General features: G+C 36.4%; 1 pseudogene; it reads left to right on the top strand.

Moving 5' to 3' along the window:
* The first annotated feature begins 658 nt into the window (after positions 1–658).
* Positions 659–2,108, top strand: LOC112717477 (protein BYPASS1-LIKE-like; annotated as a pseudogene).
* The last annotated feature ends 16,181 nt before the right edge of the window (positions 2,109–18,289 follow it).

Below are 18,289 nucleotides of genomic sequence, written 5' to 3'. Positions count from 1 at the left end.
TATATTATATTTTTAATTTATGCAATTTGAAGTTCCAATTGAGTTATTTACTTATCAAATTCTCTGCTAGCTTCATGTCAAAGAAAGCTCTATAGCAGTTCTATGCAGTTATTGAGAGAAATAACTGCCAAGAAGTTGAATATTTTGGTTAACAAAGTTAAATTTCTTGCCACTTTCTCATATAACTCAAGTTGTTTCATGAGTTGTAAAGATTCTTTAAATGATTAAGGCTCAAATATTTATTTATCATCACATGACTTGTACTGGTTTAGGCTTATAAACAATGCTTGCCTGTTTCCTTGCATAAGAAGGTGGTTGTGAATTTTCTGTCTTTATGCTATTTAGTCCATTCACTTGCCGTTATTTTTTATTTCAGTTGAAAAATCTTTTGTTTTGTTACTAAAATGCTAAGAGTTTATTGCCTTTTGTTACCAAAATGCTAAGTGGTTATTGCCTTTTTCATTGTTACCAAAATCTTTTGCATTTTGATCATTCCCTCTTGATGCGGGAGTTCTAGTGCAACTCTGGTTTTCCCTTTTTTCTGGGGTTTGAAGTGGAAGTGGGAGTTCGGGTTATTTGGATTACACCCGAGAGAAGGGGCTGGTTGATGCAGCTTTTGGTTAAATAATTTAAGGTTCATTTATGCTCAGTTTTGAAGATGCTGTCTGATCAGAGAAAAAAGGTAAACTTACTCGGCTCATATGTCTATTTAGATTCACATGTATGTATCTTAATATGTTTTGGATTGGTTTTGACTTTAGAAAAGTCAAATAATGCGATTAATGTGAATGTGATGCTATTGATATGTTTCTTTTCATGTAGTTATGCTTTGAAGCATCACTTTAGTGCTTGTGAAATGTAGGGCATGGATTGGATTTATGTGTAGTTTGAACTAGCCCTGCTTGAGCATTTCCTTTGGATGGTAAATGACTGGTTTTGTTTATCAGTTTATAAGAGTTTATCAATTAAAAATATTATCAGTTGGCATGAGGAATTCAGGACTATTCTGTTGAATTCACGAGTAATGATGAATTGCTCTCAATTGATTGGGTTCAGAAGCTATTGGGTGTATTCATCTGCTGCCATGAGGAATTCAGGACTATTCTGTTGAATAATAAAGAGCAGGTTTCAAAACCCCCCTTAGATCATTTGATTTCTGAATTCTTTGAGAAGTCAGTGAAGGCGCTTGATATTTGTAATGCAAGCCATGATGGGGTTGAGAAGATTCGTACATGGCAAAAGCATCTGGATATTGTGCTTTCTACCTTGGGTTCGAATAAGAGAGCATTGAATGAAGGCCAGTTCCGGAGGGCAAGAAAGGCACTGATGGATTTAGCATTGGCAATGCTCGAGGAGAAAGACTCTGGATCAGTTTTTTCGCAACGTAATAGATCTTTTGGGCATCATAACTCGAGCAAGGATCAACACTCGGCAGGGCATTCACGATCGCATTCATGGAGTGTCTCTCGATCATGGTCTGCTGCCAAGCAACTCCAGTCCATTTCAAGCAACCTTGTTCCACCTCGTGGGAATGAGATTTCTGCTACAAGAGGACTTGCAGTTCCTGTTTATATAATGAATTGTATTCTCTTGTTTGTTTTGTGGACCCTTGTTGCAGCAATTCCCTGCCAGGACAGGGGTCTAAACATTCACTTTTCAATCTCACGGCAATTTTCTTGGAGCGTGCCGGTTAACACCCTTTATGAACGGATCATGGAGGAGTCAAAGAAGTGAGATCACCGGAACTCAAATGGATTGTTGAAGAAGATATATCGAGTTGAGCTATGTACCCATCACTTGACAGACTTGGTGGATTCACCTCAGTTTCCCTTGACAGAGGATCAGGAAATGGAAATTGAACAGGACATGAAGGAGCTCACTCATGTTTGTGAAGCTTTTAGAGTTGGACTGGATCCACTGGAGCGCCAAGTGAGGGAGGCATTCCGGAAGATTATGACGTGCCGAACTGAGGTCTTGATTACGTTGGCTCATCCAGCTATGCAGATCAATGAAAATGTTGGATTGTTGAGCTTACCAGATGTACAAATTTGCGGAACATGTATATTTTTACATCTTACCAGCTTTTTGGGGAGGAGGAAGAATGAGTAGACAAGCTTAGTTGATAAATCATTTAGCTTCCTTGTTTTACATTGTATTTATATATCTGTACTTTGTATAAGAAAACATAATCACTTCATAAATATTTTATGGTTTGGTGGCTTAAAATATATATTTATATATAGCAAGTATTTTCTCACACTTATGTGAGTAAATTTCTAATGCCGAAGGTTCTGTCTGAATGATTTCCTGTTGCTAAGGTTTGGGTTGAAGTTATTAAATAGAGTTTAAAATTTTCATTTGAATGCCTGTATTATGTAAGTTGCATGTTATGTTTCTATTCTCAATGAACTGAATGTGTTGCTTATTCATAAGAAGAATGTATGATGCCTTAAAGAAACATCAGCTCGTGTTTATGAAAATGGAGACAGCCGATAGATTAAATAGAATTTATTCTCTGTTCCAGTGAGGCATGACACATGTGCATTGTGCAATGTGTTCAGATTTAATAATTTGTTTTCAGAAGAAAATTTCTTTCAACAAAATGTTATTATCATTTGTCCAAACACCTGAAACATATAACAAACTGACAATCTATTATTTGAGTTTAATTTTGATGTATTAGTACATTTACACATTCATCCAATCATGTCTGTTTTATTGGATGGACATTTAAGCTAATTAGATGCACAGTGCATTAAAATTTAAATTCTTATTATTTAAATAAATTGCTTGTGTTCATGATTTGTTATAATCTTGTCTAGACTCATGAACATTTTTTGTTACTATGTATATTTCTATATTAAATGTGTCTCACTATTACAACTATGCCAGAAATACTAGATTTCTAGCATTGTCTAATAATGGAGACAACTTCATTTGGCTCATTGGAAAGCTCAGTACACAAAGCAACAAACATTAGCCGCTTCAGATATACATGTATAAAGAAGAGACAAAAGAACCAAACCATAGACAAGATCATAACAACTGCCACCGGAACAGTTAACAAAAATAACACTACTTAACAAGGAAGGATTAATAAACTTTGTTGTACAACATTATCTCTAGTTTTCTAAGCCTGCAGCAGATCTAACAATATTATATATACTTGTCAGATATGATACAATAAATATTTGTTTTTGTTCTTTGTAATTGTACATGCCTGATTTAATTTACATTATTCTGCCCTTGCATAAATGCAAAAGCTCAGGTCCTTTAGCAGAGTACAGGGAACACTAGTTAGCAAAAAAGGCTATATTCCCCTTCCATGCAAGGCCTGTTGCTCCACACATGCCACAAGATTCCCCATGTAAGCAAAATACAGGCACATTTTTTGGAGGATTATGATTCAGACTGCGAGAATCAAGCCGAATGCCATGGAGTTTTGACATTTGACGGACTTGAATTCAGCATCTCTTGGCTGTTTCAATTACACTGCTCCGAAAGCCTTCTTCGGTTGCCCTATCTGTTTTGCTAAACTGACAAAATGGCCTGAATTATGGAAATTCAGTTGTTTACTATCTGAACAGCTCTGGGAAAGACCACATTATGAACTTGGCGAAAATGTCGGACTCCAAGAACTCAATATGTGCAGTGCGTCCAATAAGTGTGTTTAAGTTTCTGCCACAGCAAGCCGTGTTGAAGTTGACATCACATCGGATTACCACACGATGGTCAGAGTCACTTTGGATTTGGCCCAACAAATTATTTAGCATCTCATGGAAGATTTTCCCTCTTTTAGAGGAATGCAAAGAAGCCGCTGAACTCGGTTCAATTCTGGCAGAATGATACGGAACATAACCATCCTGAAATGCAATGAGCATGGGAATTATATATCATTTGAAATAGTAAAAGAAAAGAGTAGGTAGATATAATCTCCAGATGTTTTGTCTTCATTTGCCTCTGACATAAGAAAATGTATTTTGGGATCTATTAAAAGCCACTGGTTCCGAACAAGCCGTAAATCCAAATGATTTCCCTGTAATATTTGAGTAACAAAGTGCATGCTTAGTCACAATGATGGAACAAGATGGAAAACAATAAACGGCTGAGTAAACACCTATGTATTAAATTGAATCGAAGCAAATTTCTACTTTGTAACAAAATCAGGTAGTATCCAACCTAAAAGTCAAATCACTGACAATTGTTGCACTAATAACAAACTAGGAAGACCTAAATATAACTGGACAATTCAAAGAAGGAATGAACAACTGATCTATTATAAAAAATTATCAATTAAGTTACCTAGCTTGTTCTGGGGAATGAACTGGCGTCTCTATCCCCACTTTACCCAAACCTAGAATTTCAATTTATTTTACATTAACAAAGTGGTTGATTAACAACTAAATAAACAATGATATTGATGGAATCATCAAATGACAGTGTGATCTAGCGAAGTGGGTGAGCCAGAATATAAGGTTTCTTTGTGGCGATGAAAAGGGAAGAAAACATCAGCGTCACGGTTTCAAGTTTCAACTAACTTGGAACAATAAAATCCTACCTTTGTTAGAACTCACCAAATCATGAAGCAGCTTCTAATTGCGCGAAGGAGGCTGACGGCGACACTCGAAGCAAGAAGACGACGAGCCCCTGAACCTGCTGCTTCTGCCGCCGGCGACGAAGAGCGCAACGAAGGCGCGCGCGACTATGTGCAAGACGATGACGAGACAGAGAGCAACGGCGACGCCACGGTGAGAGAGATGAGAGAGACCGAGCTCCAGGGGGGAGAGAGAGAGATACGAAGGGGAGGGAAGAACTTGAGAAGATGAAGAAGATTTTTGAAACTCAGAAACAATTTTTTATTCGAAGAACTTGACAAGATGAAAAGGATTTCTGAAACTTAGATTTCAAAAACAATTTTTTTAGATATATTTTTGTTTTGTTTAATTTTTTAATTTTAAAATTTGATTAATTTAAAAGGATATTTTTGTCTCATCAAATAAAGAAAGGATGTTTAAGTCTTTTTATAAAATTAAATAAATAAATATTTTTTATTTTTATTTAATTAAAAGGGTGTTTTAGTAAAAGTGATGATATACTATATATTTAAAAAAAAATTAAATGCTGACGTGGAAAATAAATTCCACATAGCTTATTGTTATTTGTCTATATCTTAAACGTATCGGTACGTATTAATTTATCATCGTACCGTAGCAATCACCTAGATATTTTGGGTATTGTTTGGTTATAACTCTATTATCTAAATAGTGGGCCATGGCAAGGTGTTAGTATATATTTGGTAATCCTAAAAATATTCTTTCTCTTAAGTTTGACTGATTCAATTATTAGTTTTTTTTCCTACTCTTCAGTCAACATTAATATTAGTTTATGTAAATCTATCTATTTATCTATCATCTAGTTATTATTATGTTACATCGTTATACAACTCAGTTGTTTATTCCACGTGACAATTCCTTGTGCAATTTCCTTACTCCATATTCAAACCCAGCCATCATTTCAGTTTTCACTCCCAAATTTCTATCTCATCTAATTTTTCTTTACGTGCAATCCAGTCACATTTAATTAATGGACATTAAGATTCGTTTGGTTAATATCTATGTCTATTAAAGACATAGACATGGTTACACATATTCAATATTTATTTTATAAGACATAAAAATAAAAAGATACAGTTATACACTAAAATACACAAAATATACGTATTTTATATTTTATTAAAATAATAAAATACGATAAGACACAATTTAAAATTTAATTTTGGATAAATTTATCCTTAATATTTTTTAAAATTCTAATTTTATCCTCATTTATTTAATTTTTTTAGTCTCTTCTTCTTCTACACTATCTCAGCCTCCTTCATTTTCTCCTTTACACACTTTCATCTTCCACTGTAATCATTTTTTTTTCTTCCTCCACTGTAGCCACTTTCTTCTTCTGTTTCTTTCTTCCCTTGACCCTCAAATCTGGCTACAAAACTTTTTTTTTCTTGAATTTGACTGTAAAATTTCTCTTATCTTTGTGCCTCTTTTTTGGCAGTCATAGATGTCACCATGTCACCCCATTTTCGCCATTACAGATCGTCGTTACCACGAGTCTCATTGCATCACTGCCATGGGTCTCATTGCTTCACCACCACCATTTTTCAGATCTATTCCAGCTTTCTCTGTTTTCTTTTTTTTTTTATAGATCTGCAGTTTGTCATCACCTTCTTCTTTGCTTCTATCACTTTTCTCAAATCTCATCACATCCCTCTTACTTTTATTTTTCTTTATATTTTAATTGTTGATCAGTTTTTAATTTTTAAAATATAATTATTGAAATTTTTCATTCTATTTCAATTTTTAATTTGAATTGTTAAACTAATAATTAAGTTTTTTGATGATATTGATTTGGATTGAATTTGAGAAATTAGCATTGGTGTTAGAAACAAATGATAATGACAGTGATGGTTATGTTTAGGATAAAATAGATATTTGAATTAGATATTGTGTCTTGTATATCATCACCAAATATAATCATAAAATTTGTGTATATTTGTATCTATATGTATTTATGTATTTATGTTTATGTCTTTGTGTCTAAATGACACTAACCAAACATAGCCTTAATTCACATTAATATTCAATCCAGGTTTTTGTTTTTATTTTCATTCTCTGATTGTCATGTTCGAATTTGTCAAAAATAAACATAAACAACTTTGTACCTATTAGGTATACTACTTTGATAAAGTGTTGGGTTTTATTAAATGATATTCAAATTAATATAAGAGTATTGATAAAATTTACTAAATATAAAATATGTCAATACATAAGTAAATAAATACCTTTTATTTTTATATAATATATTTTAAATAAATAAACAAATATGAAATATATTACTATCCTATATAAAAAAATTATAAATCTTTTTTTATTTACTTAAGTTACTAAGTATGGAACAAAATTTTTATTATATTAAAAATATTTTTTTGTTACAACATATAAGATATAAAATAATTAAATTTTATTTTATATTACATACAGATTATATTATATATATTTCATATCAAAATTAGGAGCAAGTAATTATCCAAATCAGTCTATGAAGTTTTTAAAATTAACACTTTAATCTCTTATGTTCTAAATTATACAAAATAATCCTCCAACATTTATTCAATATAGTCTTTTTTTCGTAGTCACTAAGGCTTTGTTTGGATGTAGAAAAGAAAATGGAAGGAAAGAAAATAAGAAGAAAGAAAATGAGAGGAAAGAAAATAGAAGAAAAAGTAAAGTTATTTGTTTGTTATTTGGATTAAGAGAAAATAGATGGAAAGAAAATAGAGAGAAAATTTTCTTTTGTTTGGATGAAAAGAAAAGTGAGAAGAAAGAAAATCATAATAGTATAAAATAAAATTATGTAAAATCCGGTTAATTAATGGCTAATTAACCCATAAATGAGAATTTATTCTAGAAAGTCGAAAATGTGATTTTTATGCCTTAATATGATAGAGGAGATTGAGACGAGAATTTCGATACTAATTTTATAGAAATTGGATCAAGATTGGACCGAACGGGCCAAACCGGGCCAATCGGACCCATATTGGGCCCTTGGCCCAACCTAACTAAACCTAATACCCTAATTTTCAGTACTCTCTCTCCTCACTAACACCAGGAACACTCTGAAATGGAGGCACAAGGGGGAAGAACATTCTCTCAAGTTTTTTCTCTCATTTAATCTTCAAACCACCATAACTTTTGATCTAGAGCTCTGATTGTCGCACCGTTTGCGGCCACACGTTCACCGCAAAGAGCTCTATAAAATCCACTACTCTATTTTTGAGGTAAGTCACGATTTTGGTTCAGTTTTGCATTCCCTAAATTCGAATTTCATGGTGAAATGTGTTGAAATTTTGGGCTCTTTGATGTTATAGGACCCAACTCTCTTGAAGGAGAAGGCTAATCTTGTCTCCTTGAACCCTGGGTAAAGTAAGATATCTCAAACCCTAGTGAGAATATTGAATTTGTGATTTTGGGTATTGAGCTCTTGTGTTTTTGGTATGATATTGTGGCTTAGGCATTTTATATATGTGTATTGGAGCTTGATTGGTGATTTTGGAAAGTTTGGAAGAGGGCTTTGTGTGCTAAAATCTGTTCTTGGAGGTGTTGAGACCTTGAGAGCTTGAAGAAAAGTGGTTTGGAAGTGCTCCAGTTGAGCCGGAGAAATCGGCTAAGGTATGGTCTCGATTTTCTGTATCTAAAATGTAATGTGGTATGAAAACTTAGGCTAGAGGCCCTAAGATAGGCATTGAATTATTGATGTTATTGAATGGTTAAGATATATGATGTGGTCATATATGTGATTATGAATATTGATGCCTCGATGATGTGATATATGAGAAAAATGCATGTTGTGATATATGCTTGATGTATAATTGAGGTTGAATTGTGGGTGAAACCATGATGATGGTGAGTATGATATTGATTGTGTATAATGATGGTTGATTGAAAATGGTGTTGTTGGAGATTGGTATGGGAAAGAGTATTATTACATGTAAATGTGTTTGAGATTGAGCCACTTGAGTGAAGTGGGTTAAAATGATAAGATGGTGTTTTGTGATTATTGGTAAAAATATGAATGTGTGAGTTGAGGACGCTTGATATTGAATTTTGCTATATTTTGATTGATTTCAAAAAGGGTTGAAATTGATATGTTTTGGTTGATTTTGATAAGGGATGAAATTGGTTTGTTTGAAAATGGCACTTATGGTTTTGGTATGAAAATATGGTTTTCGGGCATACTTTGACGAGACATAACTTGGACTCCGGATCTCTGTTTTGTGCCAAACTTGTTTAGAAATAAAATTAGATCCGGGATGTTCATGCCGTTTGAAGAACGGGTGAAAAATGATTTAAAATGAAGAAGTTATGTCCGTTGGAAGATTCGGGGTTTAATCTGTGAATTCTGCAGCTTTTAACTTAGAAAAATTTCTAGCAGAATACCCTCCACGCGTAGGCATGCCTGACGCGTACGCGTCGTTTTTCAAAAATGAACCGTCCACGCGTATGCGTCGATGTGCTAGAATGGTTTCCTAGCCAAAATTCTCGAGAGTTGTGCCTGTTTTGTGCCAATTTTGTGGCTGGGGCACAAACGCACCCACGCATATGCGTGGTTGACGCGTAGGCATCAGTGGGCGTTTAATTCCATCTACGCGTGCGCGTGGGCGACTGATAAACCACTATTTTATGGTTTATATTGTGTTTAATTGAGTGGTTTTTATTAAATTCTTGCCCACTTATTCATATGATTTGCATGATTTTACAATTCCTTCCTAGTGTTATGCTATGATTGAAAACCTGCTTCCTAAGCCTTTAAATTACGTTTTTTAAATTCTCCCTTATACCATTTAATACCGTGATACGTGTGTTAAGTGTTTTCAGACTTTATAGGACAGGAATGGCTTAGAGAATGGAGAGGAAGCTTGCAAAAATAGAAGGAACACAAGAAACCAAGGAGATGACCAGCGAGCTTCGACGTGCACGCATTGCTCACGCGTGCGCGCGAAATAGAGAAAATCACAGCGATGCGTGCTTGACATGTACGTGTGGATTGGATTTCGCACAAACAATGTGAGCGCGTGCCTGGCACGCACGCGTGGAGAGAAAAATCATCAAACGACACGTATGCGTGACATGCACAATATGCAGAATTAACAGAAATCGCAGGGGGCGATTTCGTGCCGTGTTTTGACCCAGTTTTCGGCCCAGAAACACATATTAAAGCCAGGGAACATGCAGAGACTCAGGACAACATTAGACACCATTCATTATTCACAATTTTAGTTTTAGATGTAGTTTTTCTAGAGAGAGAGAGGCTCTCTCCTCTCTCTTAGGAATTAGGATTTAAGGTTTCTATTAGTTTTAGGATTATTCTTCTTCATTCCAGGTTCAATGTTCCTTTTCTTTGGTTTCTCTTCTATTTTTATTTATTCTATTACTTTGATTTATGAATTCTCATGTTTAATTTGATTTCTCTATTTAATGCAATTTGTGGTATTTCATATTTATGATTTTAATTTAGCTTTTTACATTCGTAGCTTTTGTTGAGTAATTAGAGACACTTGAGTTATCAAACTCCTTGTTGATCAAAAATTGGAATTCTATGCTGATTGATTTGGATTCCCTTAACTCTAGTCTTTTCTTAGAAATTGACTAGGACCTGAGGAATCAAATTGATTTATCCACTTAACTTACCTTCATAGTTAGAGGTTGACCAAGTGGGAGCAAAAGCCAATTCTCATCACAATTGATAAGGATAACTAGGATAGGACTTCCAATTCTCATACCTTGCCAAGAGTTTTTATTATTATTATTCTATTTTCTCTACAATTTACTCTTCTTATTTCTCATCTCCAAAACCCCAATTTACACAACTCATAACCAATAATAAGAACACTTCCTTGAAATTCCTTGAGAGATAACCCGAGGTTTAAATACTTCGGTTATTATTTATTGGGGGTTTGTACTTGTGACAACCAAACTTTTGTACGAAAGGATTCTCTGTTGGTTTAGAAACTATACTTACAACGCGATTATATTCTTGTGAATTTCTTTACCGATAGAAAATCCGCTCGTTAAAATGGCGCTGTTGCTAGAGAATTACAAACGTGTGCCTTATTATTGGTTATTGTAAATATTTGCTTTTTCGTTTATTTTTTTAGTGTTTATAGTTTTAGGAGTTTATTTTCATTAATTTTATTAGTTCTTATTTTCTTTAGCTAGTATGAATTCTCATCCCTCTGGCTTTAAGTTTGGCTCCAATGTTGTTGTAAGGAATGGAAACTATAAAGAAAATAGGAATCAAGGTTGGAAGAATCAAAGATGGGAGGAGCCACAAGAATTTGATCAACCCTCTTGGCAACAACCCCCTCCAATGTGCTATAACCAACAACCATTCTCTGATGTATACCAAGACAATAGTTATGGTGGACCTTTTCGTGACAACCAACCTCCACCAAATTACTATAGTCAAGAGCCATTCCAGGAAGCATACCAAGATGATGAATATGGTGGACCCCCTCAATTTACACCATATCCATATCCATCAATCCAAGAGCACTATGATCCTACTTATGATAGCCGAGCGCAACAAGAATCAAAGGATCGTCTCAAGGAAACAGTGGAAAAATTTTATGCAACTCTTCATCAACTGGAGCAAGCAATAAATTGATTACCTTCTTGACGTTCGGACACTCAAGGAACCCCCATGGCTTCATGTGGAGAATCTACTGAAGAACGCAGCTTGAAGGAGAAGCTAGAAGCTTTAGTGGATAGTGAGTAGCATGACTTTGTACTGGAATAAGTGGAGGAAGCTGAAATCATTGAAGAGGAAGAAGTGGTCGAAGACTTAGGAGATGCGGAACGTCCATGGGAACCTCAAGTCACAGAGCCCCCTTCTAAGGAGTTTGAATTTGATGTTTAGGAGGGTGTACAACCTCCAAGGCATATCATGGTTGAAGACTTTGAAGGGGATGATCAAGAGATGGATTCAATCATTGATGAATTCTTATCTACATTCGAATCCTCTTCCATTGGACTTGATATGGAGATTAAAGAAGAAGAAGAACAACCTACCATGCTCTTGGTGAACAATGAAGAAGAGATCGAATTGGAAGAAAGCTATCAAGAGGAAGAGGTTGATATTGAAGAAGCTTGCAAAGAGGTGAAAGTTATCAAAGAAGAGCCCAATAGAATGGAGTTGGAAATCACCTTGCCAAAGTTGTTGGAGACCTCTCCCCCAAAGCCATCACCATCCATCCCTTCATTCAAGTGGGTGAATCTCTCATCTCTAAGCTTAACTAGTTCACTTGAATATGCTTTACTTGAGACAGATGGTCAGCTTAGAGCTCTTTGTGGCTATAAGAGCAAGCGGGAGATAGTTAGTGGTAGGAATCGTCATGCAAGATTCAATATGGTGGAAAGCTCAAAGTTTAAATGCAAAGGCTGATGTAAAGCTCAACTGAATGGGTCTAGGAAGTTGTTTGGTCGCTTTAGTGAGAATTCAGATTGCTTGCCACCCGGATGGAATCATGATGATCAACAAGAAGACGGGTGCAAAAGCAAGGTTTGGGACCTCATAATTCATTCCAACAATCAACACTTTTGGGGCCTTGTCACTTACTTTGGATTGCTTCACAGCTGTATGCACCTAATTTGGGATCTCGGAGGATATTTGAATTACAAACATTGGTGGGGATTCAAGGATCAGTACAAGCACAAGTCACCATGACAAGGAGCTCATCAAATGTCTAACTTAAGGATTTTAACTAAAAGTGCTAGGTGGGAGACAACCCACCATGGTATGATCGTTCTTTTTCAGTCTTAGTTTTATTTTATTTTGTTTTATTTTATTTTTCTTAGTGTTCATTCATAATACCTGCATCAGCATTTGCATTTTACATTCTGCATACTGCATAAAAAAATGCACGAGACGCGCAAGCGTCGCTGACGCGTCCGCGTCATAGGTGCTTTCGAAACAAGAAGAAAAGAAGGAAAGAGTCACGCGGGAGCGTGGTTGGAGGCGTGCCATAGGCACAAGCATGCCCACATGAACGCGTCCCTGACGCGTCTGCGTCATTTAAAAAATCATCCTCCCACGCGTGCACGTCACCCATGCGCACGCGTGACTCTGCAAAATCGACATAAATGGGTGTATGACAGCAAGTCATGATGGAGTGGGGCTGGAATTATGCTAGAAGCACAACCCCCAACCACGCGAACGCATCACCGACGCATCTGCGTCATTTTTGAAAGTCAGGCCATTCACGCGTGCACGTCAACCACGCGCACGTGTCACCCTAAATTTTGGCAATATGCAAACGAAACAGAAAGTTATGCCCCATGTGTACGTATCATCAGAAAATTTTGCAACTCACGCGAACGCATGCTCCACGCGTCCGCGTCGCCTGCGCCGCACAGCTTATCCAGATCAGCGCCAAAAAAATCTTATCTTTTCTTCCCCAATCCTAATTTTTCCTTCCTCTTTTCTTACTTACTTCTTCTTCCTTTCTTTCACTTCTCATCCTTCTTCACTTTCATTCTATTTTACTTAACTTATTTGTATACTTTCATTCATTGCATTTTAATTTTGTGCATATTTTTATTTTCTTTTCTAAATTTATTATTTTTTCATTGGTGTTAAAATTCTCTTATTCAACTGTTGCATCTTTTCTTGAATTATTCTGTTACTTCATGACTTGTTTTATTCTGATTGGGTATTATTATTCATAAGTCAATACTATTCTTTTATGATACTTGCATTCCATTTGCATTGATATGCACTTATACTACCTTGCATTACCCACACTCTCTCCCCTATTTTTGCACTTTTTGCACTATTGATATGCCATTTGCTTCTATTATTTTCTCACCTGCATGTTGTAGCTACCAAGTAATTGAGACCCTTATTATTTGGAATTAACCCACCCATACTGTATTTATTTTCTTATCTTTATTTCTGGGTTACTTTTCCTCTTTTCCTCTTCTTTCAGGATGGCAACCAAAGAAGGGAAAGGAAAAGCTTCTCAATGGGATGGGAGACAAGTCCATCTGCACATTCTTTGGAGAAAAGCATCAGTTGTAGCAGCCCCGTCTACTTGCACATCTTTGCATGCACCGAGGACGGTGCAATCTTTAAGTGTGGGGAGGTCGATACCGATCTCCATGGGTTAGTTATTTCCTATCTCAACACCAATGTTTAGTTTTCTTTGTTAGTTCATTGTTGCATTGCATAATAGATTGCATGTGTAGTTGATTATTTGCATTTAAGTACTACTTGGTTGAAAAATAATAAGTTTCTTTTTAAGACCCTATTTTTGAAAAATTTTACTAATTTAAATTAAAACTTCTGTGTTAAACTTGTTTGAAGACTGTAAATTGGAACATGGTTTTTGAGTTAAGAACACACAACCTGTGAGACTTTGAGCTTAATTATATGGTTACATTATTTAACCATGAATTTTATTCTTGTGTGTTTCCTTCTCTATAATTGCAATCTAGATTTTGTTCCATTCTATATGTCCATTGTTTAGTGTATTTACATGATTGCATATGATTGAGGCCATTATTTGATTATTAGCTCACTTATCCCCAAAAAGCCTACCCTTTCATTTACCTTTATTAGCCACTTTGAGCCTTTTATCCTCATTTGTTTAATATTTACCACATCACTACCCTTAAGCAGAAAAATAAATTAATTTGCATGATTTTACAATTCCTTCCTAGTTTTATGCTATAATTGAAAACCTGCTTCCTAAGCCTTTAAATTGCGTTTTTTAAATTCTCCCTTATACCATTTAATACCGTGATAGTGTGTTAAGTGTTTTCAGGCTTTATAGGGCAGGAATGGCTTAGAGAATAGAGAGGAAACTTGCAAAAATAGAAGGAATACAAGAAACCAAGGAGATGACCAGCGAGCTTCGACGTGCACGCATGGCTTACGCATGCGCGCGAAATAGAGAAAATCACAGCGACACGTACGCGTGCCTGATTCATACGCGTGGATTGGATTTTGCGCAAATGACGCGAGCGCGTGCCTGGCGCGCACGCGTGGAGAGGAAAATCGTCAAACGACGCGTACGCGTGACCGACGCGTACGCATGACATGCGCGATCTGCAGAATTAACAAAAATCATTGGGGGCGATTTCGGGCCGTGTTTTGACCCAGTTTTTGGCCCAGAAACACAGATTAAAGCCAAGGAACATGCAGAGACTCAGGACAACATTAGACACCATTCATTATTCAGAATTTTAATTTTAGATGTAGTTTTTCTAGAGAGAGAGGCTCTCTCCTCTCTCTTAGGATTTAGGATTTAGGATTTCTATTAGTTTTAGGATTATTCTTCTTCATTCCAGGTTCAATGTTCCTTTACTTTGGTTTCTCTTCTATTTTTATTTATTCTATTACTTTGATTTAAGATTTCTCATGTTTAATTTGATTTCTCTATTTAATGCAATTTGAGGTATTTCTTATTTATGATTTTAATTTAGCTTTTTACATTCTTAGCTTGTGTTGAGTAATTGGAGACACTTGAGTTATCAAACTCCTTGTTGATCGAAAATTAGAATTCTTTGCTGATTGATTTGGATTCCCCTAACTCTAGTCTTTTTTTAGGAATTGACTAGGACCTGAGGAATCAAATTGATTTATCCACTTAACATACCTACATAGTTAGAGGTTGACCAAGTGGAAGCAAAAGCTAATTCTCATCACAATTGATAAAGATAACTTGGATAGGACTTCCAATTCTCATACCTTGCCAAGAGTTTTTATTGTTATTATTCTATTTTCTCTATAATATACTCTTCTTATTTCTCATCCCCAAAACCCCAATTTACATAACTCATAACCAAATAATAAGAACACTTCCCTGCAATTCCTTGAGAGATGACCCGAGGTTTAAATACTTCGGTTATTATTTATTAGGGGTTTGTACTTGTGACAACCAAACTTTTATACGAAAGGATTCTCTGTTGATTTAAAAACTATACTTACAACGCGATTATATTCTTGTGAATTTATTTACCGATAGAAAATCCGCTCGTCAGCGACGCTTACGCATCGATGAACTTTTTGGCCATCCACATGTGCGCGTGGAGGACGTGTACGCGTGACCCTGTTTTCATCCCAAAGTTGATTTTTGAGTTTTTAAAGCCAAATTTCATACTTTTAAGCCTCCGATCTCACCTCTTATGTCTTAAATCATTATGATATGCCTAGCCATAGGAAAGGAGCTAGGAATTGTGGTAACTTGTGAATGAAGAAAGGGAAAAGTTTATGATTAATAATGGTCAAAGATGACTATATGAGATGTGGAGGATGGCGGTGGAAGTGCGTTATGTGCCATGAGCCTAAGGGCTATATATGTTGATGAATTGGCTGGTTCTGGATTGAACTGTGAGCCGGATGGTTGAGTTTATTGCCGAGTTACGGCGGAGCCATTATTGATTATGGCCGAGTATAAATGCATATATGCTATTGAATAAAATGTGAATGTTGCACTTCCACTATCTAAGATACGAGTTTCCCTAGGCGAAAGCAGTGGCTAGCCACCATGTGCTCTAGGTGGAGACTCGATACTCTGCTGACCCTATGTCGTAAGTGTGGTTGGACACTGTGAAAGTTCCGGATTAGATCGCCCCTGTGAATATACACCAGTGAGGGTGTTGGATATGGATCATGATTATGATCACGATTATGTTGAGTATAACTCGAGTTGGAGATGCACGACAGAGGGACAGTCCAATGGTTAGCTACTAGGACTTGTCGGGTTGGCTATATAACCGACAGATGATATCATTAGCCATTAGGACAGGCATACATCATATGCATACTATGTGAATTGTTTGAGATTGCCTATTTGATTGTATATTTGTTTCTTTTTGTTTATCTCTTGTTGATATAACTATGTTTGCCATATTATACTCCTGCTGGTGGTTGGGAGGTCTGAAGGATTTGGAAAGGGAAGTAATAGATAGACTGAAGAATATTTAGTCAGTTGCCATTTGTGGTTTAGCCTGTTTATAAACTTTGATTTATCTAGAAGAAGTTCTAGGATTGCCTTTGGCTTTTCCAAGACATTACATGTTAGATATCTGGGTACTATTACCATACTGAGAACCTCCGGTTCTCACCCATGCAAATTTTATGGTTTTCAGATGCAGGACGTGAGGCTTCTCGCTGAAGCATGCTGGAGACTGCTGGATTTGTGAAGATTCTTTGTTCTCGGGACTCTATTTTGGTTTATATGTTTTTCTTAGATACTTTTATCTCCATTAAATAATACAAACTGTGATGACTCCTCGTAGAGGAGATTTTAGAGACTAGGTTTTCTGTATTTATGTCCCTTTAGGTTCTTACTTTATTTACATGTATATATCGGTATGCTCGGACCGGTTATCTTCGCAACTGGATTTTGAGTTTTGATATTCCTGTTTCTGACACTCTTGTATATATATAATCTCGCGTTAGCGTATTCCTTTATTCTTTATGTTATCGATCGGAGTGTTGCACTTTTGAGTTACAATTTTTGTTCTACCCCTTTTTCTTCAAAGGCTCCTAGTTATAATCATTATTAACACTACTATATGTACTAAATTTTTATTTTAGAGGTCGCAATACCTTGCCATCTCTGAATTATGACTTAAGCATAAGACTCTGTATGGTAGGGTATTACATTATGGTATCAGAGCAGTTCGTTCTTGTAGAGCCTAAGGGACGGACTGACTATGCTTCTGTGTATTCTCTGTATGTGTGTTATGTGCTATTAGTATATCTACTTGATATAATTGGCATAAATGTTCTTGAGCATGCATTTGGGGCTTTGAAGCACTAAACTTCCGATATTGAGACTGATCAACTTAATATCGATTGTTTGGTGTGTATAGGAACCAGATGGCACCTCGTGGACGTGGTAGAGGCCGTGGGAGAGGTCATACAAATGCTCGTGCACCGGGGGTCGTCCGGAATAACGCAATAGATTTTATGGCCACATTGGAGATCATGGCTGCAGCTCTGCAAGCTATTGCAGAGGCTCTTAGGCAACAGATGAACAACCATGGCAATGACGGAGGTGGAGCTCAAAACTCGAAGACACTGGCAAACTTTTTAAAGGTTAATCCATCTAAGTTCAAGGGAACTACTAGCCTGACTGAAGTCGATACCTGATTTCAGGCTATGGAGTGAGCACCACAAGCGCAAGTGGTACCTGAAAGGCAGCGTGTTGAGTTTGCTACCTATTTGCTCACAGGGGAAGCATCGCATTGGTGGCAAGGAGTCCGACGTCTCCTGCAGCAGGGTGATGACTATATCACCTGGGATGTCTTTTGGGAGGAGTTCTATAAGAAGTACTTTCCAACTTCTGCCAGGACGGCCAAGGAACTTGAGTTATTGTAGGTGAAGCAGGGTACTATGTCCGTATCTGAGTATACTAACAAGTTTGAGGAGCTGTTCAGGTTCTCCCATATGTGTCAGGGGACTCCGAGAGACTATGAGGAATGGAAGTGCGTTAAGTATGAAGGAGTACTCCAAAGCGATATCTTTAGCTCGGTGGGACCAATGGAGATCAGAACTTTCTCCGAGTTGGTTAACAAGTGTAGGGTTGCTAAAGAGTGTGTGAAGAAGGCAGCCGCTGAGAAAGAAAGTCACAAGGGATCATTCCCACAGAACCGAGGGAAGAACTTTGGACCTAGAGGTTCGCGTTTCAAGTGGTGAGGCTCTTTCAAGAGAGCCAACAACA

This window comes from Arachis hypogaea, chromosome 10, assembly GCF_003086295.3.
Source record: "Arachis hypogaea cultivar Tifrunner chromosome 10, arahy.Tifrunner.gnm2.J5K5, whole genome shotgun sequence".
NCBI lineage: Eukaryota > Viridiplantae > Streptophyta > Magnoliopsida > Fabales > Fabaceae > Arachis > Arachis hypogaea.
Note: the sequence above shows the minus strand (reverse complement) of the source record. Positions and strands in the feature narration are given on the sequence as shown.